This window comes from Aotus nancymaae, unplaced genomic scaffold (assembly GCF_030222135.1).
Source record: "Aotus nancymaae isolate 86718 unplaced genomic scaffold, 86718_ANA_hifiasm-v0.15.2.pri h1tg000030l, whole genome shotgun sequence".
In the NCBI taxonomy this organism is placed as follows: domain Eukaryota; kingdom Metazoa; phylum Chordata; class Mammalia; order Primates; family Aotidae; genus Aotus; species Aotus nancymaae.
The window spans coordinates 12205479-12230422 of NW_026988443.1; the positions used below are offsets into that span (position 1 = coordinate 12205479).

Sequence of the window (24944 nt, forward strand, 5' to 3'; positions counted from 1 at the left end):
GGACGGTCCTGACCCCATCCTGGGAGAGTCACCTCCCCTTCCTTCTGCCCCCACCAGTCCCTCCTCTCCTTCCCTGCTCTCCCGCCTCCCTCCTTCCGTAGCCCTCTTCTGCCTGTGATTCCTCCTGTGACTGGGACAAGTTCTTTCATCTGTGTACTCCCTGAGCCTCAGTTGCTCACTTGAAAAACAGGGTGATACCTGCATGAGTATTTTAGGGTTACTTAATGAGATAAACTGGTAGACTGCCCTTCCCGGGTCAGCCCGCCAAGGGCTCTACTAATGGGAAGGAACGATGCTGTCATTCCCTTCTCCTGGTTCATCCTGGAGCGCTCTCTGCTCTGCCCCTGGTTCTAAGTCCCCTCCTCCTGCACCGCATCCCCCTCCCATCCAACCCAGTCTCCACTGAGACACTGAGACAGGGTCTCAGCCCAGGGTCCCCACCCACCCGCGCTCCGCACGTGAGCCCACTTTCACTCGTCTGCTTCAATTTCCTGTCCACGAAAGGGGCGAGTGCCCCTAAGTCTCCTGAGACTGTCCTTGGGTCCCATGCGGGACTTCGGGGAGGTCCCAGGGTGTGGGCGCAGCGGGGAGGGTGTGTGTTAGGCTAGGCCCCCGCCCTCCCGCGCCACAGGCCCATCTGATTCGGGCTGGCACTTCGAATCCACGTGATTTCTCAGCAACCACAGCTGGTTCCAAGCACAGGCCGAGCGACTCTAGGTGGCTTCTACTTTCAGTTTCGCACAGACCGCGAAGGAGCGGGGAGCGCTGAGGGTGAGTGCCCCACACGCTGTGGGACTGCGGCACCCGACCTGAGCGGAAGGGGTGGTTGGGGTTTCGAATTCTGCACGGAGAGGGGTGGAGGGGATGCCAGAGGCCCTGGAGTGGGAAGCGCCGGTGGCCGGGTGGGTGGCCGGTGGATGGCCGGGTGAGCGGACGGGTCGCCAGTGGCCGGGGAGCGCGCCCAGCCTTCGGCCCAGGGAGTTTGGAGGAAGAGTTGCTGGTCCTCAGAGGATGGCAGATGGGGGTCGCCTGGATGGGAGGACGCGGTCAGCGGCTATGCTCCCCTCCCCGCGCAGCTCCTGTCACCTGCCGGAGCCACCCTTCTCTCTCTGTGTGTTTTTCTTTGCAACTTTTCATTGATTTTAAAAGAATTACAGAAGTCACACTGTTCATTATACACAATTCAGACTTTTTAGCCAAAACAACTTTTTATTTGGAAAATTCCAAACATATCCTAAAGTAGAAGGAACAGAATTAGGTCGAGCCTTGTGCACCTGTGGGTTTTCATCTAATGAAGCCCCACATAAGCACGCTCAGCTTGGACAGTCACCACCCCAATCTCCACCACTGGTTATTTTGAAACAAATGGCAGACAGCATAGCATCTCCATTGAGGTATTTCAGAATGTACTAAAGGGTAACTGTTGAGACCAGCTCGGCCGTGGAGACTCCAACCCAACGGCAATGAGACATCTTTTAAAAACAAAACGACAATATCATCAGCATACTACAAACATTTAAATAGTTATTCCTTAATGTCAAATCTCCAGATCATTTCTAAGGAACATTTAACCTCATAAGTAATAGGTGAATACGTGGGTGTCGTTTCGTTACTTTTTGTATTCCCATGTAGTTTTCAGTTTCTTTTCTCACCCAGAGAGCCACGACCTGGAGTTGGCTGGGGTGGTCATTCGGGGAGGATCGGGAGAGGCTCCTACCTTCAGTGGCATTTGCATCCATTTTATAAGTTGAGGTTCTTATATTTCCTTTTTTAAAAGGTTGAAGTTTCTACAGACATAAAAAGCAGTTTGAAAACTTGCAGTTTCCAACCTCTAAAACCCAGGGGTGGTAGGAGGCAGGGAGGACCGGGGGCCAGCTCCTGGAGCCTCATGGTGCCTCCAAATCACTTTCCTTTTCTCTAAGAGAGAAATAAACCTTGAAAAGCAATGGGCTTTTCAGATGTATCTAGATGTGTCTGAAGCTTTTCAGATGTATCTAAACTCCCTTCGAGCGTGCTTTCTGCAAACCTTACTGACCCATAGCCCAGAATGGCCATCTATGATGCCCACCTGCTTTGTCTCCAGAAGCACAGTGCCAGGTGGACCTGCACCTGGTGTGAACGGCAGACAGACTGGGCTCTCAGCACCTGGTATTTGCTGGATGACCATGAACTAACCATTCAATTTCTCAAAACCTTGGCTTTTCATCTGTAAAATGAACATATGCAGATTTATCCTACAAAGTGTGTTTCGTGGATTGAATGAGATAACGCCTGCCTGCCCAGTGCCTTGATCAACCTTAAAGTGCTGTGCAAGTGTGAGGGACAGTGGACCCTTTAAGAATACAGACAAACAGAGGGGAAAGTTCTTGGAAGAGTTTCACAATATGCTGAGGTTTGTGCTTTATTCCTGAATCAGATAAGAGCTGTCCTGGTGTCTGCACGGCTGGGTCAGCCTCCTCAGACCCCAAAACCCATACCCTCTTCCCCTCTGAAGAAACTTCAGCAAAACTTCTTTTGCTGATGTTGTTGTTCTTTATTCTTTTTTATTATTATTATTATTATTATTATTATTATTATTATTTTGAGACAGAGTCTCAATCTGTTGCCCAGGCTGGAGTGAAGTAGTGTGATCTCAGCTCACTGCAAACTCCACCTCCTGGGTTCAAGCGATTCTCCTGCCTCAGCCTCCCAAGTAGCTGGAATTACAGGTGTGTGTCTCCTTCCAAAGATAGGCTAAGTGGGTTTTTACAAACATGGATATATACATATATATACACATACACAGACACACACACGTGTATTCTTCCCTTCTCACAAATGGCAGTATACTATATGTAGCATTCTCTATCTTGGTTTTTTTTTTTTTAACTTAGTGCAATTTGGAAATCTTTCTACATCAAAATTTTAAAATCTGCCCTTTCTTCCCTTTCTTTTTAACAGCTGCATAGTATTTCACCACATGGCTGCTCTGTAATTGATCTAACAGTTGTAGAACATTAAGGTTATTTCCTGTTTTTTGCTATTGCAACATGCTGTAATGAATATCCTTGGTCAAGCATCATTTTTCACACATGGGAATGAATCTTTAAGAAAACCAGGAGTGGATTTGGAGGTTGAGGGGAATATGCAGTTTGAACTTGGATAAATATGGCAAATTACCACCCCCACCTCCCGCTCCACGCCTTAAGTGTTGTACTAATTTTTGCTGCCACCAGCTGGAGTGGGGAGGGGTCAAATTTCCATATTTGCAAATCTGGGAGAAGAACAATGGTGTCTTTTTTATGTCTCTCTCTCTCTCTCTCTTTTTTTATTTTTTTAAATTTTTTGAGATGGAGTCTCACTTTGTTGCGCAGGCTGGAATGCAATGGCGTGATCTCGGCTCACTGCAACCTCCGCCTCCTGAGTTCAAGTGATTCTCCTGCCTCAGCCTCTGGAGTAGCTGGGATTATAGGCATGCGCTACCACACCCGGCTAATTTTGTATTTTTAGTAAAGATGGGGTTTCTCCAGGTTGGTCAGGCTGGTCTCAAACTCCCGACCTCGGGGGATGCAATTCGCCCGCCTTGGCCTCACAAAGTGCTAGGATTACAGGTGTGAACTATCGTGCCCAGCCTATGTCTCTTATTATGAATGAGTTTGAACATCTTTTCAAATATTTGAGTCACCTATAGCTCCTTTTCCATAAACTGCCAGTTCATAGCCTTTGTCCACTTTTTCATTGGCTTTTGGTCTTTTTCCTGTTGAGTTGTAAAAGCACTTTTCATATTAAGGGACTTTGCCTTTTGTCTTTAATATGGTTATACTGTCATTTAAAATGGTGGCATAGTTGCCCATAGAAAGTCTGAAGCGTATTTGTCATTGTTGGACATTTATATTGGGTTTCATTTTCTCGTATTATACATGGAATACGTTTTCTGTCTTTTTGTAAAAAGAAAAAAAAAAGCCAAGATATGACATTTTAATTCTTCCAGTAGCTCTCACCAGAATGGCAAAAGAAAGGAATATGTTTGGGAAAATACCTCCATAGGATTTGGGGTGTCTGGAACCTGTGTGCAAAATGACCAACAGGGACCAGCACGTGGATGGTGGGAACAGAGTGCTTTGCAGGGCGTCTGTGTGGGGGGTGGAGGTGCTGTATTTGCTCCTGAAAGAAAAGGGGGCAGAGACAGCAGAGAAGACAGGAAGGAGAGAAAGCAGAGGGAGGCTAGCCACATAGGGAGATGACTCCCAGAAACTTCTTGGGGTAGGATGGCAGAAGGGCATTTTCGGTAAGTCCAGGAATGTCCTCTGCTCCATGTGGGGTGGGTACCAGCACCACAGACGCCGGCTCTGGCTCCACACCTGCCATTGTGAATGCATTCAGCTTCTCTGCGGAGCTTCCACACCATGCCAGCCCCCCTGCGCTAGGCACTGGGCTGCAGCTGGGAACACAACCAAGCCCCTGCTTTGCGGAGCTAGTAGAAACAGACGAACAAGTACACAAAGATATGCATGCCATCCGAGGTCAGGCGGGAATGACTGCAGGGGAGAAGGCAAGGCAGCCAAGGGTGGAGCATGCTGGGTGGAGAGGCAGGCGTGGCCTTCTCATAGGGGCATTGGGACGTTTGAGAGAGAACCCGAGGGGAGCATGGCAGGGAACCATGGATCATGATGTCTGGAGGAAGAGGGAACCAGTCAGAGGGGATGGCAAGAAACAAAAAAGTGGGGAGAAGAAAGAGAAGAGGAGGAGAGGAGGGAGAAGAGACGAAAATGCTATTTAACGTCTGCTTTTGTGCTTCCACATGCTTATTGTGAATGATGTTTTTGTGCATAATTTAACAATGGGCTGGGCTGGGCATGGTGGCTCACACCTGTAATCCCAGCACTTTGGGAGGCTGAGACAAGCGGATCATGCGGGGTCAGGAGTTCGAGACCACCTTGGCCAACATGGTGAAACCGTATCTCTACCAAAAATTCAAAAATATCCAGGTGTGCTGGCATACTCCTCCCCTGTAATCTCAGCTACTCTGGAGGTCGAGGCAGGAGAATCACTTGAACCTGGGAGGTGGAGGTTGTAGTTAATCAAGATTGTGCCACTGCTCTCCAGCCTAGGTGGCAGAACAAGACTGTCTCAAAACAACAACAACAACAAAGGGCTGGAATTACAGCAGGAGCCCCCAGCTAGAGGAGCACCTGCCCACCTCCTCCTCAGGAATCGCAGAGCTCCCAGGGGAGGCCATAGCCTTCTATAGGTCGTGGCATTGCAGGTGGGTTGGTGTCCCAGCCAGCCATCTCTGTCTCAAGAAAGGGAGGGCTGCTCCCGCTGACAACCAGGCATAAGCAATGTCCTGGTAAGCATTCTCTTAGCTAGAGTTTTGATCACATTCTGGATCCTCAGAGTGGACTCCTAAATAGGTATATGAACTTTCATTTTTAAAATGTTTACAACCATGTTGTCAAATTTCTCTTCTAAAAGATTGTGCCAATGTAGAGAGCCTGCTGACCCCTGGAAGCTTCCCGATCCCTTAGCACCTAACCCCTGCGGGTGGGATGGATCCTGTGCCATCCCAGATCCCCAGGAGCTCCTTGTCCTGCAGGGTCCCTTCTGTCCCTCCTGGTGAAACGGAAGGAACATCCATGCCTTGGGAAACTGGTGCTTTGAGGCATTCAGATCTTACCATGGCGTCACGTTTGAAGAGAGAAATAGCTTGCTGTTTTGTGTGTCTCTCAATAATCTTATTTACCGCGTTCTCGAAGGTGTCCTGTGTGTTTCTGGGCTGCAGAATCCTTTTATTGAAATGGGTAGGTCAGTGTTTGCCCAGAGAAAGACCTATCCAGTAGGAGTTTACAAGAGGATCTTACAGGTGCATGGAGAGGGCATCCGATTCCATTGACTCATAAAGTGACAAAGTTGTTCTCTTTTCAGTTCTCTTTCATTCTTCAGACTAGTCAAGGAGAAAATCTCAGTCAGGTGCTCATGAGTCTGCAAACCTCTCACGCTGGTGATCTTTTCAGCAAGGGGAGGCCAGGCCTCGGGTCAGAGCCCCAGCCTACAGCAACGCCCAGCTACAGTTCAACAGCATCATGGTGGTTTTGGTCTTCCTTGGCTCTTTTTGAGACGGGGTCTCACCCCAGGCTGGAGTGCACTGGTTGCACAGCCCCATGCATAGCTTCCTGCAGCCTCTATTTCCCAGGCTCAATCGATCCTCCTGCCTCAGCCTCCCAAGCAGATGGGACTACAGGTGTGTACCACCACCCCTGGCATATTGTTTTTTGTCTTTTGTTTTTGTTTTTGTTGTTAGTTTTTTTTGTTTTTGGTAGAGACAGGCTCTCACTATGTTGCCCAGGCTGATCTCAAACTCCTGAGCTCAAGAAACCTTCCTGCCTCAGCCTCCCAAAGTGCTGGGCTTACACGTGTGAGCCACCATGCCCACCCTTGGGTTTCTTTTTGATGTTACCTTCAGTTCATGGCAACTTCAATAAATAAAGTTAAAAGTGAAATGGCTTCTAGAAAAACTTGAAGAAAATGGTGTTCTGGCTTTCAGATAAGGCAAAAAAGAATCTTCAAACATGAGTAAGTAAGTTTTGGAAATTGTACAATTACCTCTAGAGGGTGAGATTGTGGGGGAAATTCGTAATGCGTATTTTCACAGTGTTTACCAAATGAGTACAGGTTATATCTGTAAACCGGAAATAATAATAAAGATATATTAAAATGATAATTTAGTTTTGAAAGAAGACCATTTGTTGAAGAAGTATTATATTTTGGTTAGAAAATGACCTCTGGAATCAGCATGGATTTTATTTATTTATTTATTTATTTAGAGACAGAGTCTCACTCTGTTGCCCACACTGGAGTACAGTGGTGTGATCACAGCTCACTGCAGCCTCAGCTTCCTGGGCTCAGGTGATCCTTCCACCTCAGCCCCTCAAATAGCTGGGACTATGGGCATCACACCATTATGCCAGGCTAATTTTTTTGCATTTTTTGTAAAGATGGGTTTTCACCACATTGCCCTAGCTGGTCTCAAACTCCCAGGCTCAAGAGATCCGCCTGTCTCGGCCTCCCACAGTGTTGGGATTACAGGTGTGAGCCTCTGCACCCAACCAGCATAGATTTGAAATCCACCTTTTTTGCTTGCTATCTCGGAGGCTGTTTCTTCATCTATGAAATGCAGGAAATGTGCCTGGAAAGGTTGCTTGGGATTTGAGATTTTTTTTTTTTATTTGAGATGGAGTCTCGCTCTGTCACCCAGGCTGGAGTGCAGTGGTGCGATCTCTGCTTACTGCAACCTCCGCCTCCCGGGTTCAAGCGATTCTCCTGCCTCAGCCTCCCGAGTAGCTGGGATTATAGGCACGCGCCACCATGCCCGGCTTATTTTTATATTTTTAGGAGAAATGGGGTTCACAACATCGGTCAGGCTGGTCAGTTGTGATCCATCTGCCTCGGCCTCCCAAAGTGCTGGGATTACAGGCTTAAGCCACTGTGCCTCGTTTCTGAGATTCTAATGGGGAGATGTAGGCGGAATGCTGCAGCCTGATGCCCAGCCCATGCCAGGAACTCAGTACATAAGAGCCAGTAAGCATTGGCTGCAGATTGGACATGTCCCTTCCTTGTGCTGTAGCATTAATGTGTCCAACCCTAACAGTGATTCTGTCAAGTAGATGTAAAATCATCACCCTCATATGCAGACAAGGAAAACAGTGGCACAGAGAGCTTAAGAAAACTGTTCAAGTTTGCACAGCACTAAAATATTGAAATCAGAATTTAAACCCAGCCCTCCTGACCCCAGAGGCTCTTTTTCCAAAAATTATTTTATTTTTTGAGATGGAGTCTTTCTCAGTCACCCAGGCTGGAGTGCAGTCGCATGATCATGGCTTACTGCAGCCTCAACCTCCCAGGCTCAAGTGATCCTCCCACCTCTGCCTCTCAACCCCCGGTTGCTTGGGACTACAGGTACACAACACCATGCCCAGCAAATTTTGGTACTATTTGTAGAGATGGGGTTTTGCCATGTTGCCCAGGCTGGTCTCAAACTCCTGGGCTCAAGCCATCCTTCTGCCTCGGCCTCCCAAGGTGCTGGGATCCCAGGCGTAAGCCACTATGCCCAGCATTAGAGACTCTTTTAACAGTTCCACAATTCCCTGTGAGATGGGCTGCATAGAAGGTATTACCCCTGCTTGACATATACACAAACCATGGCCCTAAGTGAGCAGGGACTTGTCTGGATGCCACCCTCTAAGTCAGTTGGGGCAGTGAGACCCAAAACCAAGGCTCCAACCCCCTGGCCCCGCCAACCTTTCTTCTGCCCCTGTTTTATGCGTTTGGCAATGTCGGTCAGGATGGGAGGGAGCGGTTCAGATGATCCAGTCTGGAGGCAAAATTCTTCCAAATTCAAAGGGCCCAGCCTTCTGGTCATTGATTTTTTTTTTTTTTTTACCTTTTAAAAAAGTATTCATTTTAAACCATACAAGTAAGACATGACTCAGTCCTCCTTGCAGAAAGTTAAACTATACATAAGGCTGAAATCTATTCTACTCACAGCTTCTAGCCCCATGCCTGTCCGCTCTCCTGCAGTAACCCCTGTTTGACATTTTCCAGAACTTTATCTAAACCTCCACATAATAAAAATAATTCCTCTATAGGCCTTACTAACTTCCAAGCACTGCTTTAAGGGCTTTACATATTTAAGCCCCACAACAACCCTATGAGGTAGATGCTGCTTTTATCCCCATTTTACAGATGAGAACACTGAGGTCCAGAGAGGCTACGTAACTTGCCTGGCATCACACAGCCTGAAAATTGTGGAAAGGTCAGTCCCAAATCTAGGCAGCCTGGCTCCAAAATTCATGCCTTAGCCTTTAAGTTATAAAACATGCTATGATCAACCTGTAGGAAGAAACAGTGTTGCTATTTTATTGATGTGTATTTTGAGACAAGGGATACCATTTCGTACATATCATCATACAATGTATCTTCTTTATTCCATGATACATCTTGAGGATACAGCTGTGTCAACAAATAATGAGTCCCTTTCATGCAGGTAATCCCACAGTATGGTTACACCAAACTCTATTATGGCCGTCTAGGGTGTTTAAAGACCACTCCTGGAATTTCCTCATCCAAGACTCTCTGTGTCTTAGTTCACTCGGGCTGCTGTAACAAAGCGCCAGAGACTGGCTGGCTTCTAAACAACAGAAATTTATTTCTCACAGTTCTGGAGGCTAAAGTCTGAGATCAGGGCGCCGGCAGGGTCGGGTTCTGGCGAGAGTCCTCTTCTGGGTTGCCAATGGCTGACTTCCCATTGTATCCTTGCATGGTGCAGAGAGGGCTAGAGCATTCTCTGGGGTCTCTTTTATAAGGGCATCAATCCAATTCACCCTCATGACCTAACTACCTCTGCCAGACCCACCTCCTAATACCCTCCCATTAGGGGTTAGAATTTCAACATGTGAATTTTGTGGGGAGCACAAATATTCAGTCCATCACCTTGTGTAGTCTGGGCCTCATGGCTGTCCATTTTGCTTTCTGCTGAGAAGTTTAGTGGTGAGGTCAAAGGTGGATGTGCAGTAAGATTTAGAAGTCACTGCCGATTTATCCTGCGAGATGGCAAACCACTTCCCAGGCTGCAGCTCTGAGCCCTGGATCCAGGCCTTCTCTCCTTAATGTCTCGAGCTTTCTTTGGCCCCTGCCTTACTTTCCAAACCAGAGCAAGATTCCTCTGGAACATTCCTGCCAAGCCCCATGGCATGGTTGGAGCTGAGGAGGGGATTTCCAAATCTTGCTTTTCTTTTCACTTTGCCCTGGGCATGCCAAACCCTGGCAGAGCCACAGAGGGTGGCAAGAAACAGCTGTGAGTCTGAGGCAGGTGCTCTGCCCGGGAAAGGGATAGAGCTGAGTGTTGGTTATGGGAAGACATCCTCAAGGTCTAAATATGGTCATCTTGGTGGACTTCCTGTCCCCCAGGCCTTTGGGGCTCTCAGAGGACAAGAATCACTAGGCTCTGGTTTGCTGGAGGAGCAGAGTGCCAGGTGGGAGGGAGCAAGGAGCCCGTCTCTCCCTGCTGGGAGTGGAGAGCTGGGCGTCATGGCCTCAAACAGTTGTTCCCCGACATTGGCACATGGGGAGCTTCCAAAAGTGCCGATGCCTGCGTTCCACCTCCTGGGATGGTGCTGTGATGGGTCTGGAGCATGGCCCACTAGGATTTTTAAAAGACATTCTTCCCAGGTAATGCTGATGTACAGACAACCACTGGCCTGAAAGCCCCAGGGAGAGGCCTCTGGGCCCAGTACATGCAGGTGGGAGCCTTCTCCTAGAAGCCTTACCAGCCACCAACCCCATCCCGTGGGTGCTAGACCACAGGAAGGCTGAATAGAAGAGGCAAGGCCACTAGCTGGCCACCTGCTGTTCCAGCCAGGCCTGGGCTAGCAAGTAGGGCACCCCAGTCCTGGAGGAGTGCCGGGTTTGACCAGCAGACCTTGACCTAGTGACGGATGAACAAATGCACTTAGATACAAATATTTAGTGAAAGGGTGGGATGGGGGTTTGGGCAGCTTACAGACCTTGAGGAGGGTGCTGTAGAGAGTTAGCAGCCATGGCCCTGAGTAGCTGGCACTTCAGGCATTTATTTAGTATAGGTTTAATGACAGAGGCTTTGCATTAACATACTTGTGGATAATGATTAAAGGCCAGGTTTTGAGGCCTAAAGAAAACACTATTTGTGAGTAATAACATTGTAGACCTTTGAATAGAGAACAGTTACATGCATGTGGCTGTTTAAAGGTTGGTATTAGGACTACATGAGTAAACAAGCTTTTTAGATAAACTTTGTTTTTTTTAAAAATATAGACAGGGTTTCACCGTGTTGGCCAGACTGGTCTCAAACTCCTGACCTCAAGTGATCTGCCTGTCTCAGCTTCCCAAAGTTCAAGGATTACAGTCGTGAGCCACAGCACCCAGCCTAGATAAACTTTTTAACTTTTTTTTTTTTTTGTATTTACTTTTGCTTAATTGCCTTTGGGTAAGAACTGCCACTTTTGGCTTATTTTATTTTATTTTGAGGTTTTGCAAAAACCTCCTGGCCTTTCAAGAAGATTTGTGTTTACTTTATAATTTTTTTTTTTTACTACCTTGACTGAACCCCTACAGAGGAGAGTGCATCTGGAAAACGGGGGCTCCTTGATGGAAAGTTCAAGCCTTTAGCTTAGGCACATGGCTAGGGTAAAGGAGGCAGTTTAAAGACTAGTGATGTGGGCTGGGACTCAGATTTCTGGGTCTCCAATGATCAGAAGAAGGTGGCCTTGTTGGTTTGGGGACAGGGACCACCCAGACTCAGGCCTGAGGCTGTGAGTGTAGGCGTGGATTTGAGGGCAGGCTCAGGAACACCCCCAGGGCTGCCAGGCAGGGAGGCACTTCTTCACCTCCTGCCTTTTCAACTCTAGCTGGTGACCTAGGCAGGTCCCTTCCCCACAGTGAGCCTCAGTTTCCTCATGTGTAAAGCATGGTGACTGTGCATTTTAAGTCCTTTAGGGCCCTATCTTTGTGAGGGGCAACAGAGACAATGGTTTTCAAAGGAAACAGTCAGCCCTGCATCATCACTGGCCCACGGAAATGGATGTGCCCTTTAAGGCCATCTCTTGTCTGCTCTGCTGGCACTTGTGGGTGGAGGAGGAAATGCTACTAACCTTTCCTGAAGGCACCTCCCAAGGGACCCATGAAAGGAGGGTGACACCTCCCAGAAAGACACCGGTAGGCCAGCCCAGCCCTGTTCTTAGTTTTGTTTGCTCTGCTGTGAATGCTGACAAGGCCTTTCCTTCCCAGGGCCTCAGTTTCCCCATCTTTACAACAGGCCGAGCATAAATCCCACTGCCAGGGCTCTTTCCACTCTGCCACTCTGTGCATCCAGGCTCAGGTGTCCTCTGAAGCCCTGACGTCATCAGCCATTCCCGAGGAAATGCAGAAGCGCTGGGTTCTCTGTGTCCCCCTGGCAGGGCTTGGCCTAGGATTCAGGGAGGACTCGAGGGCCTCTGTGGCCTCAGGTCCCCCACAAGGTCCCCAGGCCCTGACCAGTCCACCTGGACCTAAGGAACCAACAGCAGCAGCACTTTCTGTTTCCTTGAGATATTTCTGTCCTGTTTCTTTGAGGTATTTCTGTCCAAATATCTGTAGTCACAACTACAAGGTGCCCGGCTATCACCCTACAAGCTGCATCCTTTCTGATCCGCACAGACAAGAAAACTGAGGTCCTGTTTCTCCTGCACCCCAAGGCTGAATGGGGCCTCCTCCTTAATCTAAGCCTTGAGAGGCGGGAACAGGATGGAAGGCAAAGGAACGGCAGCCAGAAGTCTGTGGCTCCGCTCCTGTCCTCTCCACATCCCTCGCTTCCTTCCTCACACCAGGCGCCAGGGGCTGGAGAGACAGCGGAAGCGACAGCAATGACAACCTCCCTGGTGGTAATAATAGCTTGGGTGGGTTGAACCTTTAAATTTTTTAATTTTCGTGGGTACATAGTAAGTGTATATATTTATGGGTTACAGGAGATGTTTTGATACAGGCATGCAACGTGTAATCACATCAGGGTAAATGGGGTTTCCATCATCTCAAGCGTTTATCTTTTGTGTTGCAAACAATTCAATTATACTTTTTGTTATTTTTAAATGTATAGTTACATTATTACTGACTATAGTTACTCTCTTGTGCTATCAAATACTAAGTTTTATTCATTCCATTTTTTGCACCCACTAACCATCCCACCTCCCATCCCCCTGGCCCCTACTACCCTTCCCAGCCTCCAGTAACCAGCCTTCTACTCTCTATCTCCATGACTTAATTTGATTTTTAGATCCCACAAATAAGTGAGAATATGTGACGTGTGTCTTTCTGTATCTGGCTTATTTCACTTAACATAATGACCTCCAGTGCTATCCATGTCATTGCAAATGATGGGATCTCATTCTTTTTGGTGGCTGAATAGTACTCCATTTGTATGTGTGCCACGTTTATTTTCTTTCTTTCTTTCTTTCTTCTTTCTTTCTTTCCTTTCCTTTCCTTTTCTCTCTTTCTTTCCTTCCTTCCTTTCTTTCTCTCTTTTTCTTTTCTCTTCCTTCCTTCCCTCCCTCCCTCAGTTCTTTCTTTCTTTCTTTCTCTTTCTTTCTTTCTTTCTCTCTCTCTCTCTCTCTTTCTTTCATAGAGTCTTGCTCTGTCGCCCAGGCTGGAGTGCAGTGCCATGATCTCGGCTCACTGCCACCTCTGCCTCCCAGGTTCAAGTGATTCTCCTGCCTCAGCCTCCCAAGTAGCGGGACTACAGGCATATACCACCATGCCCTGTTCATTTTTTACTTTTAATAGAGGAAGGGTTTCGCCATGTTAGCCAGGCTGGTGTTGAACGCCTGACCTCAGGTGATCTGCCTGCCTCAGCCTCCCACAGTGCTGGAATTACCCAGCTGCCACATTTTCTTTGTTTATTCATCAGTTGATGGACACTTAGGTTGATTCCAAATCCTGGCTATTGTAAACAGTGCTGCCATAAACATAGGAGTGCAGATCTGTCTTTGATACACGGATTCCTTTCTTTGGGGTATATACATAGCAGTGGGATCGCTGGATCATGTGGTAGCTCTGGTTTTAGTTTTGTTGTTGTTGTTGTTTGTTTTTTTAGACAGAGTCTCACTCTGTTGCCAGGCTGGAGTGCAGTGACACGACCTTGGCTCACTGCAACCTCTGCCTCCTGGGTTCAGGCAATTCTCCTGCCTCAGCCTCCTGAGTAGCTGGGATTACAGGCACGTGCCATCACACCGAGCTAATTTTTATATTTTTAGTAGAGACAGGGTTTCACCATGTTGTCCAGGATGGTCTCGATCTCTTGACCTCGTGATCCACCCACGTCGGCCTCCCAAAGTGCTAGGACTACAGGCATGAGCCACCACGCTGAGCCCTATTTTTAGTTTTTTGAGAAACCTCCGAACTCTTCTGTAGTGGCTGTACTAATTTACATTCCCACTAACTGTGTACACGGGCTCCCTTTCCTCCACACGGATTGAAGTTTTTTGTTGTTTGTTTCTTTGTTTGTTTGGAAATGAAGTCTCACTCTGTCACCCAGGCTGAAGTGCAGTGGCACAATCTCAGCTCACTGCAGCCTCTGCCTCTTGGGTTCAAACTATTCTCCCCACTCAGCCTCCCATGTAGCCGGGATTACAAGCACCTGACACGAAGCCTGGATAATTTTTTGTATTTTTAGTAGAGACAGGGTTTTGTCATGTTGGCCAGGCTGGTCTCGAACTCCTGACCTCAGGTGATCCACCCGCCTCGGCCTCCCAAAGTGCTGGGATTGCAGGTGTGAGCCACTGCACCCAGCCTGGATTGAATTTGTGTCAGGTGCCAGGTTCCATGTTAGGGATTCCACAGGTCTCATCCCACAACCACCTTGCCAGTTGGGCATTATGATGACCGCCCCCCCATAGCAGACACTGTCAGAGCTCCCCCACCCCATCCCTGCCCAGATGCCCCCATTCACTGTGGGTGACATCCACATTTTTCTCTTGGGGTCGCCCTTGCCTGATGGGCATTGCCTTGCTCAGAGGTGACTGGGCAGTCATGCCTCCCTCCCCTGCCCACTGGGCGTGCGCTGACATGAGGTGTGACCACTCAGACCTTTATCCCGAGGGCAGGACAAACCTCAGCTATTATCATGCTCCAGTTCTCCCGTGCAGCAGGCTGAAGCGAGGCTTCTGAAACCATATTGTTGCTTAGCTGCCTCTGCTACCCTATCTTTCTTCCACCACCCCCTCAATAAACAACTTCTACAGGAACTCCCATCTTGGACTCTCCTTCTAGAGACCTGCCCTAGAACATCCTCTTTTTACAGATGAGAACACTGAGGTACCGTTTTCATCATGTTGGCCAGATTAGTCTCGAACTCCTGACCTCAGGTGATTTGCCTGCCTCAGCCTTCCAAAGTGCTGGGAGAGGCTAAGTAACCTACCAGGGTCACACAGCTAGAAACAAGTAGGGACTCAAATCCAGGGCCCTGGTGCGGAGGCAGCGCCCTCACCCAGATTCAGGCACTGAGGGAAGTTTGCTGAGGGAAGCTGACGGGCCTGGAGAATGGCAAGACAAGATGGCAGAGGAAGGAGAGAGGGTGAGGAACAGAGCCCGGTGCTGAGGTCTGGTCTGGAAGGAGAAATTTGCGAGGTGGGAGAAAGAGGAAGTGGGTGTGAGGTAGGGACACAGGATGTGCAAGGCAAGGAGTTGTGAAAGCGAATGCCAGGCGGTGGTGAGCAGCGTCTCATGGGCAGGTCGGCAGGTGCAGGAGGGGCTGGGGACTGGACAGTGAAGGGGCATTTGTATATTTATCCTTTGTTTTTGTTTTTGTTTTTTGTTGTTTACATTCAGACCGGCTCTCACAATGTTGCTCAGTCTGGTCTCAGCAACCGATGTCTGCCCACTCCTAGCCTCAAACAATCCTCCTGCCTCAGCCTCCTAAAGTGTTGGGATTACAGGCGTGAGCCAGTGTTTATTCATCCTGAGCCTTCCCTGAACACCTGATGTGTGGCCGCTTTGTGGTGGTCACAGTACCATGGTGTGACTTTATCCTGGAGGTAGTGGGAAGCTGATAGCAGGTTCAGACAGGCATGAGGTCAGACCAGAGCTGAGTGTTAAAGATAACTCCAGCCAGAGGCGTGCGTGCGTGTGCATATGTGGGTACATATATGTGTATGCAAGTGCATGTGTGAATGTGTGTAGACTAGAGATGAGACGGCTTTCTGGTCAAAGGGAACAGCCAAGGCAAAGGCCTGGGGGCTGCAGGAAGAGAATGGAGTTTGATCTCTCTACTCCCTCCTGGAAGCTCTGTGTCCCTAACTTTTTCAGGGTAGCAAGAAGGATTCCCAAAGAACACAGCAGCGAGGGCAGTTGGAGGGAGGCATCTGCTGGGACACTGAAACCAGGGTACAGTAAACCTCCCTCACAGCTCCTCAGACTCAGAGCCCCCCAACAAAGCTTCCGGGTGCACCCCAGCCCTTCTCCCGTTCGCTGTCTGAACCTGGAGTGGCAAGAGCCCAGGACCGTGACTCCACATGTCTGGATTCCCCTTACTGATTGTGTGACCCTGGCCACTTCTGCCCGTCTTTTTCTCAGTCCTGTGTCCTATTACTCTGCCTCAGGGATGCATTGGAAATTCTTAGAGGTAACATTTGAACTGAAGTCCAGAGGTGCCAAAATGCAAATTGTGAGGGCTTGAGAGTTTGTCAAGTTTCATTTTCTCTGTTCTGTTTGCAGTAGCTCTTCTTTCTTGTTTTCTATAGAACAGTAAAAAACTTTATGCATCTGAATACTTTGAAACTCATAATTCACATGCAATCCAAAAACTGCTAGCCATGCATGGAGAAATTTTTTTTTTGCAACTTTATATAACAATAAAAAGAAAAGAAACTAATTAATATAAACTGTATTTTGTATATATGCATAAGGTATCTGGAAAAAAAACACACAAGAAATTGATAATACTGGGTACTTGGTTTTTTTGTTTTTTGTTTTTAGAGAAAAAAAGGAAGAAAGAGAGAAGGAAAAAAAGAATGAAGAAGAGAAAGAAAAAGGAAGAGAAAGAGGGAGAGAGAATGGGAATATTGCTTTATTGCCCAGGCTAGAATGCAGTCCAGAAATGGGTATTGAAAACCTCTTTTATGCCAATAATTGTGCTCAACAATGGAGACAGGAAGGAACAAGGGAATAAAATAACAAACAAGCAGCCAACCGATATTTCATTTAAACCTATGAAATGCTATGCAATTATTGAGGAGTGATTTACTTCCAATTATGTAGTCACTTTTGGAATAGGTGTGATATGGTACTGATAAGAATGTGTGTTTTGTGTATTTGAAGTGGAGAGTTCTATAAATGTTTATTAAGTTTACTTGTTCCGGGTCTGAGTTCAAGTCCTGGATATCCTTGTTAATTGTCTGTCTCGTTGATCTGTCTAATATTGACAATGTGATGTTACAGTCTCCCACTATTATTGTGTGGGAGGCTAAGTCTGTTTATAAGTCATTAAGAACTTGTCTTATGTATCTGGGTGCTCCTGTATTGGGTGCGTATATATTTAGGATCGTTAGCTCTTCTTGTTGCATTGATCCTTTTACCATTATGTAATGTCCTTCTTTGCCTCTTTTGATCTTTGTTGCTTTAAAGTCTATTTTATCAGAGGTGAGAATTGCAACTCCTGCTATTTATTTATTTATTTATTTATGCTGTCTGTTTGGTTGGTAAATCTTCCTCCATTCCTTTGTTTTGTGTCTTTGTGTATCGTTGCATGTGAGATGGGTCTGGATGCAGCATACTGATGGGTTTTGGATTTTTATCCAGTTTGAATAATAATATATATGAGTTTAATACTGCCATTTGATGCCAGCTGGCTGTTTTGCCCATTAGTTCATGTAAATTCTTCATTATGTTGATGCTCTTTACTTTTTGATATATTTTTGGAAAGGCTGATACTGATTGTTCCTTTATATGTGTAGTGCTTCCTTCAGAAGCTCTTGTAAAGCAGGCCTGGTGGTGGTGAAATCTCTAAGTACTTGCTTGTTTGCAAAAGATTTTATTTTTCCTTTGTTTGTAAAGCTTAGTTGGGCTGGATATGAAATTCTGGGTTGAAAGTTCTTTTCTTTAAGGATGTTGAATATTGGCCCCCACTCTTTTCTGGCTTGTAGGGTTTCTGCTGAGAGATCTGCTGTAAGTCTGATAGACTTCCCTTTGTGGGTAACCTGACCTTTCTCTCTGGCTGCCCTTAGTATTTTCTCCTTCATTTCAACCCTAATAAATCTGATGATTATATGCCTCGGAGTTGGTCTTCTTGAGGAATATCTTTGTGGTGTTCTCTGTATTACCTGGAGTTGAATATTGTCCTGCCTTACTAGGTTGGGAAAGTTTTCCTGAATAATATCCTGAAGAGTATTTTCCAACTTGGATTCATTCTCTTCATCACATTCAGGTACACCTATCAAATGTAGATTAGGTCTTTTCACATAGTCCCATATTTCTTGGAGACTTTGCTCATTCCTTTTTATCCTTTTTTCTCTAATTGTGTCTTCTCGTTTTATTTCATTAAGTTGGTCTTCGACCTCTGATATCCTTTCTTCTATTTGATCAGTTCGACTGTTAAAACTTGTGTATACTTCGCAAAGTTCTCGTATTGTGTTTTTCAGCTCCATTAATTCACTTATATTCCTTTCTAAATTGTCTATTCTCGTTAGCATTTGGTCAAACCTTTTTTTCACAGTTCTTAATTTCTTTGCATTGGGTTAGAACAAGTTCTTTTAATTCACAGAAGTTTCTTATCATCCACCTTTTGAAGCCTACTTCTGTTAATGGAATGTACTCGTTCTCCATCAGGCCTTGTTCCGTTGCTGATGAGGAACTGTGATCCCCTGTAGGGTGAGAGGCATTCTGATTTTGAGTATTCTCTGCCTTTTTAGGCTGCTTTCTTCCCTTCATTATAAATTTATCCATCTGTTGTCTTTGTAATTACTGACTTTCTAATTATGTCTCTGAGTGGATGTCCAACTTGATTCCCAGCTCCAAAATCTGAGCAATCCACTGCACCGGCCAAAACAGTGGTATTAAGATTGATAGTACTTTTCTGCCCGGGAATCTCTGGTCTGGCTCCCTTCTTGAGTCCGTCCTTCAATCAGCTGAATAGGTGACTCTGACTTCCTGGAGCTCCAAACATCGGCCAAAAGGGGACCCAGTCCCACTTACTCTGCACCAAGAACCGCCGCGCTGAGGCGCCAGCAAAACTGCCGCGCCGGCCACAAGAGTCACACTGGCGACCTGTGGGGCTCCTCCACTGGGAATCTCCTGGTCCGTGAGCAACAAAAATTCGTCTGAAAGTCTGGCGTCCTCTCGTTCTCTGTGCTTTCACTGGGAGCTACAATCCTGAGCTGCTAGTGATCAGCCATCTTGGATCTCTCTCCTATATATATAACTACAAAATGAGGCAATTTTTGTTAATTTTTCTGCCTTGATTACTCTTTACGTGAATAGTAGGTAAATCTTTATATAAAATCACAATTATATTGAATAGTAATTCATTCAACTCAAAATCTTCTTAGGAATTAGAAAATTTAAGTCCTTTTACCAAAGGGTTTGACTTTTAACTTCATTAAATGTTGCAAACAGTATCAAATCCTTGGTAAGGCCACATTTAATCATTGGCACTCCAGGATTTTGAGCTATAATTGTAGTGATCACTAATATGCAATTTCTAAGCTGGCAGTCATAATGACTAAAACCTCTCATAAATAGATTTTTAAATACTTCCTTCAAAGCCAGTTAGCTAATTCTAAGTTACTAAGCTGTTGAACGATTTCTTCTTTGGAAGATTTTTCTGATAAGTTCCAAAGTATTTCTGATGAACTAAGTAAAAGCTGTCCAGAGAAATCTGGGTCACTGAGGTGAGCACAGACGCCATTGGCTGCTTGTGTGGCCAATAGCATTGTAGTACAATTAACTTCAGAAGTCGAGAGATGCTGCAGAATTTTAAGTACCTAAAGTTTCCCAACAAGTTGATTTTCAAGCAAGGTCATTGACTGGACCATTGTTTTGCCAATCCTCCTACTTCAGCCATTTGAATCTTGTATGATGAACTCGCTTGCTGGTAACCTGGAATATGCTTCTTTGGCGGTTCTGCATGATAAAAGTCAACAATATACTTACAATTTTGTATCCTCAATTAAGAACTTGGTATTTTCATTAAGTCACCCAGAGCTCAATTTAATTAGCAGTATCTTGAGCATAAGTTATTTCATCCGATACGTTCTTTTTCAAAAATGGCAAGCCACACTATTTTGTGATATCATAGGCAGATTCTATAAAACTTGGCTGGTTTTTGCTTATACGGCACACGGATTCAGAATTTTAAATATCTGTATTAAATCTCTTAAGGGAAGTTCATTCCGATAACACTGTACCAGTTTCTTGACAGATTTCAGTTGTTTTTCTTCTAAGCCATCTTTATCAGTCTCTTTAAAAAGTTGGATGACACAGTTAAGGTCCATAGGCTTGAAAACACCAGTTCTGCATGGCAAGGGAGGCCTCAGGAAACAGAATCATGATGGAAGGCAGAGGGGAAGTAAAGGCCTTCTTCATGGTGGCAGGAAAGAGATAGCGTATTGCCATGTATTTTAACACCACTTATTTCCCTGCCTTTTTTCCTCTCAATATCATGGATTAAATAGTGTGTTTTAAATGAGTGTGAGGCTCATTTGGACTCTATTCCATCCCTTTAGCCAGTTCTTTCCATTTTTAATCCAAGTATCTTGAAGATTGAATGATGACCACCTTGTTATATATTTTATTATGTTTGGAAGCTTTTTTGCTATTGCCTGATCCTCCCAACAAATAGCCTTTTGACAGAATTGACTTTGTTTCTTTAATTTTAACTTAAAATTAGACTTACAATTAACTTCAACTGTTTTTATGAAATATTTAAGGCATACAAATACTGCGTCTTTTCTCTAAATGACTGCTAATACAATTTTACCAAGTTCTATTAAAGTATCCTGTTGTACATAAAGTGGCATTGTTTTCCAACACGTGTTAACTTAGAGTGGGTTTTATTTTCTTTCACTTTCTGTGGTCAAAGGCAAATTTGTCTTAGTCAGTGTGAGCTGTTAAAATACTGTAGACTGGGTGGCTTAAACAACAGAGACTTATTTCTCACCGATCTGAAGGCTGGGAAGTCCCTGATCTGGGAGCCAGCAGACCTGGTGTCTGGAGAGGACCTTCTCATGGTGTCCTCACAGGGCAGAAAGCAAAGAGAAAGAGCAAGCGCTCTCCAGTCTCTTCTTTTCTCCTTTTTTTTAAAGACAGAATCTTGCTCTGTGCCCCAGGCTGGAGTGCAGTGGCACGATCTTGGCTCACTGCAACCTCTGCCTCTGAGGTTCAAGTGATTCTCCTGCCTCAGCCTCCAGAGTAGCTGGGACTACAGGTGCTCACCACCACACCCAGCTAATTTTTTATTTTTATTAGAGACGGGGTTTCATCATGTTGCCCAGGCTGGTTTTGAACTCCTGACCTCAAGTGATCCTGCCACCTTTACCTCCCAAAGTGTTGGGATTACAGACATGAGCCACTGTGCCCGGCCTCCAGCCTCTTCTTATGAGGCAGTAATCCCATCATGTGGGCTCTACTTTCATGACCTAATCACTTCCCAAAGGCCCCACCTCCAAATGCCATCACCCTGGGTATTTAGGCTTCACCAGGTGAATTGGTGGGGGAGATGGGACACAAACATTCAGTCCATGGCAGGTTTTTAATCTCAATTTACTAATGCCTCTTTTATTTCTCCTGTTAGAATGTGATAATGCTGTTTTTTAAACTATCCTTTAGCTGACTGGGGTGACACACGCCTGCAGTCCCAGCTACTCAGAAGGCTAAGGCAGAAGGATCACTTGAACTAGGAGTTTGAATCCAGCCTGGGCAATATAGAAAGACCCTGAAAAAAAAAAAGAAGAAAGAAAGAAAGAGAAAGAGAAAGAAAAAAAAGAAAGAGAAAGGGAAAGGGAAGGAAAGGAACGGAAGGGAATGGAATGGAACGGAAAGGAAAGGAAAAGAAAAGAAAGAAAAGAAAAGAGGCCAGGGATGGTGGCTCATGCCTGTAATCCCAGCACTTTGGCAGGCTGAGGTGGGTGGATCACCTGAGGTCAGGAGTTCGAGACCAGCCTGACCAATATGGAGAAACCCCATCTCTACTAAAAATACAAAATTAGCCAGGCATGGTGGTGCATGCCTGTAATCTCAGCTACTGCGGAGGCTGAGACAGAAGAATTGCTTGAACCGGGACGTGGAGGTTGCAGTGAGCCGAGATCACCCCATTGCACTCCAGCCTGGGCAACAAGAGCAAAACTCCATTTAAAAAAAAAAAAAAAAAGAGAAAGAGAGAGAGAGAGGGAGGGAAGGAGGGAGGGAAAAGAAAAGAAGCGCTTAGGGAGGCCAAGGCAGGCAGATCACTTGAGGTCAGGAGTTCGAGACCAGCCTGGCCAACATGGTGAAACCCTGTCTCTACTGAAAATGCAAAAATTAGCTAGGCATGGTGATGCATGCCTGTACTGGGAGGCTACTCGGGAGGCTGAGGCATGAGAATCGCTTGAACCCAGGAGGTGGAGGTTGCAGTGAGCTGAGATCATGCCATTGCATTCCAGCCTGGGCAACAGAGCAAGACTCCATCTCAAGAAAAAAGAAAGAGAGAGAGAGACAGAAACAGAGACAGAGACAGAGAGAAAAATACAGACGTATCTTCTTAGGCCCCCAGGACCTCTTCAAAAGGTCTGTCTTTTCTTTTCTTATTTCTACCATACTAGATACTACCTCTGTTATGTCAGAATGTGCCCTATTTGCATGGATTTGTCTAAAGTCATGGGACTCCGAGTTACATTTCTCGTATTTCACAGAGACACAATCAGAGCACATGCTGGTCCTTCGCCTCTCTTCCTTTCTTCCGTGTGCTCCATAGCTACCTGTTCTCTTCCTTGTTTGTAGGAAGATCTCTGTTGTGTGGTGTGGAAGTTTGTGCCAGCGTGTCTATTTATTATGCTCTCTGTGAGCAGCTAGAATGCCTCTGGGTCTTCCTCTCAATTGTTTAAAAACTATTTAAGGAAGTGGGAAGAAGCTTGCAAACCCTAACCTTTTTGGGGGTTTTATGTTGAGGGGAAAAGTTGGCATCTGCAGTGAGGATTATTTTATTTTCATCGGAATAAATGAGCAGTAATAACTTGGCTGACTTGCAGGGCTCATTGTGATGCCAAAGGACACCGTAAGGTGAATATCTGAATTGGAGGAGGAAGAGGAGCATCCTCTGAACCAGGTGTGGCAGGAGGTGACATCAGGGAGGGTTAGGCTGCGCAAACTCAGGGACACAAGGAGCTGCTGCAGTCAGGGAAGAACGAGGTCTGAATGAAGCTGGGGGGACTGTGTCTGCGTCCGGTGTTCCCAGAGGTGTCTCCAGCAGGCAGGGACGAGGGGTGGTGCCCGGTTTACACCATTCTGCTTGGAGTCTGGAGCAGTGGGGAAAACTCCCTGTCTTCTCTCCCTTTAGGGGACTGTTCTATGGAAACAACCTGCCAATCCAGCTCAAGGCACAGGACATAGCCCAGATACCCATGAGACCCTCTCCGTGGGGACCCTAATGCACCTACCATGAACAAGGAGACCGAGTAGGTGATTTTTCTCTCCCCTTACCTCCTCTTTTCCCCTCCTACCTACTTCTTCACTCTTCTCCTACTGTCAAAACTAGCCCCTACCCAAATCCACCTTACTGGGCTGCTCCCAACACAACAAACCTGCCCTTGACCATCATCGGCATGAGAATGTGATGATCAGACACAGAAAATCAGGAAGAGTTTTGAGACAGTGTCTAATCTACCCATTTTATAGATGGCATGACTGAGGCTTATATAGGAAACTTGCTCAAGGTCACACTCTGAGTGTATCAGCTGGGATAGGCCAGGTTACACTGCCGTACACGTACCCTCCAAAGTCCCAGTGACTCATGCAACAAAATTTGATTTCCTGCTCTTGCTTCTTCTCCGATGTGAATTGACTGGGATCGCTCTTCCACATCATCCCCTCTCTCAGACTCAGGCTAACGGGGTAGCCGTGGTTTGCAATATTTCTAGCCCCTGTAGTAGAAGAAAAGGAAAAATACTGAGAATCACACCTCGGTTCTTAAAACATCTACACAGGCATGACATGAGTCATTTTTTGCATATTTAATTGACCAAAGCAAGTTTCATGGCTATGCCCAATTTCAAGGAGGCAGAGAAGTGTAATCCCACCAAAGGCCTAGAAAGAGGAGGAAGAGTATCTGTGAACAGCCCTAATGCCTACTACAGGGAATTAGTAACAGAGCTGGGCCATGGATCTTTCAACTATCGTCCTCTCTTTCCAAGATTATTCCCCATGGGAATCTCAATGACTGATAATGACGCCATGTGCTTTTTCTCCCGAGGATGGTTAACCTTACAGGGATTTGTGTCTTATCCTAAGGGGATAGAACACTAACGATGGAAACAAAGGTACTATGTTAGACTGGCTGGAGGAGAAATTTGAGGATGAGAAACATTCCAGAAATCACACCATCCAGGTACCATTTACTTCCATCTGGCACCAAGCTTCCCTGGACGATTTCTTGATGGGCAGCATGGATGCCGGACACCATAGCCTGGAAAAGAAGCTATGCCCTAGGCTATGGCCATATCCTTTTGCCAAGATCACACAAAATCCAGGGACTTAGCCTTGTGTGGTAACATCCAGGCCTCCAAGGCTTTGGAAATTTACTGGCCTGGGAAGTAGGAAATCTCAGTTCTGATCCTGGCTCTGTCATGGACTTGCTGTGTGACCATGGACACACCCTTTGCCCGTCCTTGGCCATGGTCCTTCCATCTGTTCAATAGAGATGGTGACCCCTGCCTGAGGGTCATAGATGTGAGCATGTTTCATAAAGTCTAAGACTCTGCCTAAGTAAGGACCTACTGCTCTTAGCCCAGTTGAGGAGAGATGACCAGCGGGGCTGACGGCACATCCCAGTCGACCTCTGCTGCATGCCCAGGTAGCAGCTGGGCTCTAAACCCCAGGACGCACAGTACCAGCCTCATCCTCTGGGAATAGGGGAGGCTGGCTTCTGGGTGGACCTCCTACTCTTTTCAGAGTTAGAGGTGGACTCTCTGGAGTTGTGAGGATAAAACAAGTCATATAAAGCACTTAGAACAGTGCCTAATACACAGTGAGTGCTTTCCAGGTGTGTACTTCTCTGAGGAAGTAAATAGTACCGGAAAGCACATCTGGAAATGGGATAGCGTATTCCACCGGATGATGGACCGCCTTTAGCTGACCAATTGCCAACGGTTGCACATTTAGGTTGTTTCCAATTTTTAATGATTATAAATAACCTTGCAGTGAACATCTTTGGGATTGAA

At 46.2% G+C, this 24944-nt stretch overlaps 1 protein-coding gene and 1 pseudogene across 8 annotated transcripts in view; one reads left to right on the forward strand and one right to left on the reverse strand.

Annotated features, from left to right (window-relative positions):
• The first annotated feature begins 681 nt into the window (after nucleotides 1-681).
• The window catches only part of NLRC5 (NLR family CARD domain containing 5), a 90666-nt gene continuing 66403 nt past the window's right edge, over nucleotides 682-24944 (forward strand). For 6 of the 8 annotated variants that reach the window (XM_064383090.1, XM_064383096.1, XM_064383094.1 and 3 more), the window contains exons 1-2: nucleotides 682-771; nucleotides 23066-23183. The gene's annotated coding sequence lies outside the window, so the exon portion shown is untranslated. Of the gene's footprint in view, nucleotides 772-22616; nucleotides 22835-23065; nucleotides 23184-24944 lie in introns of those variants that run through there. The other 2 variants (XM_064383092.1, XM_064383093.1) reach the window with 2 other exon arrangements.
• Nucleotides 731-23323, reverse strand: LOC105714093 (cilia- and flagella-associated protein 69-like; annotated as a pseudogene).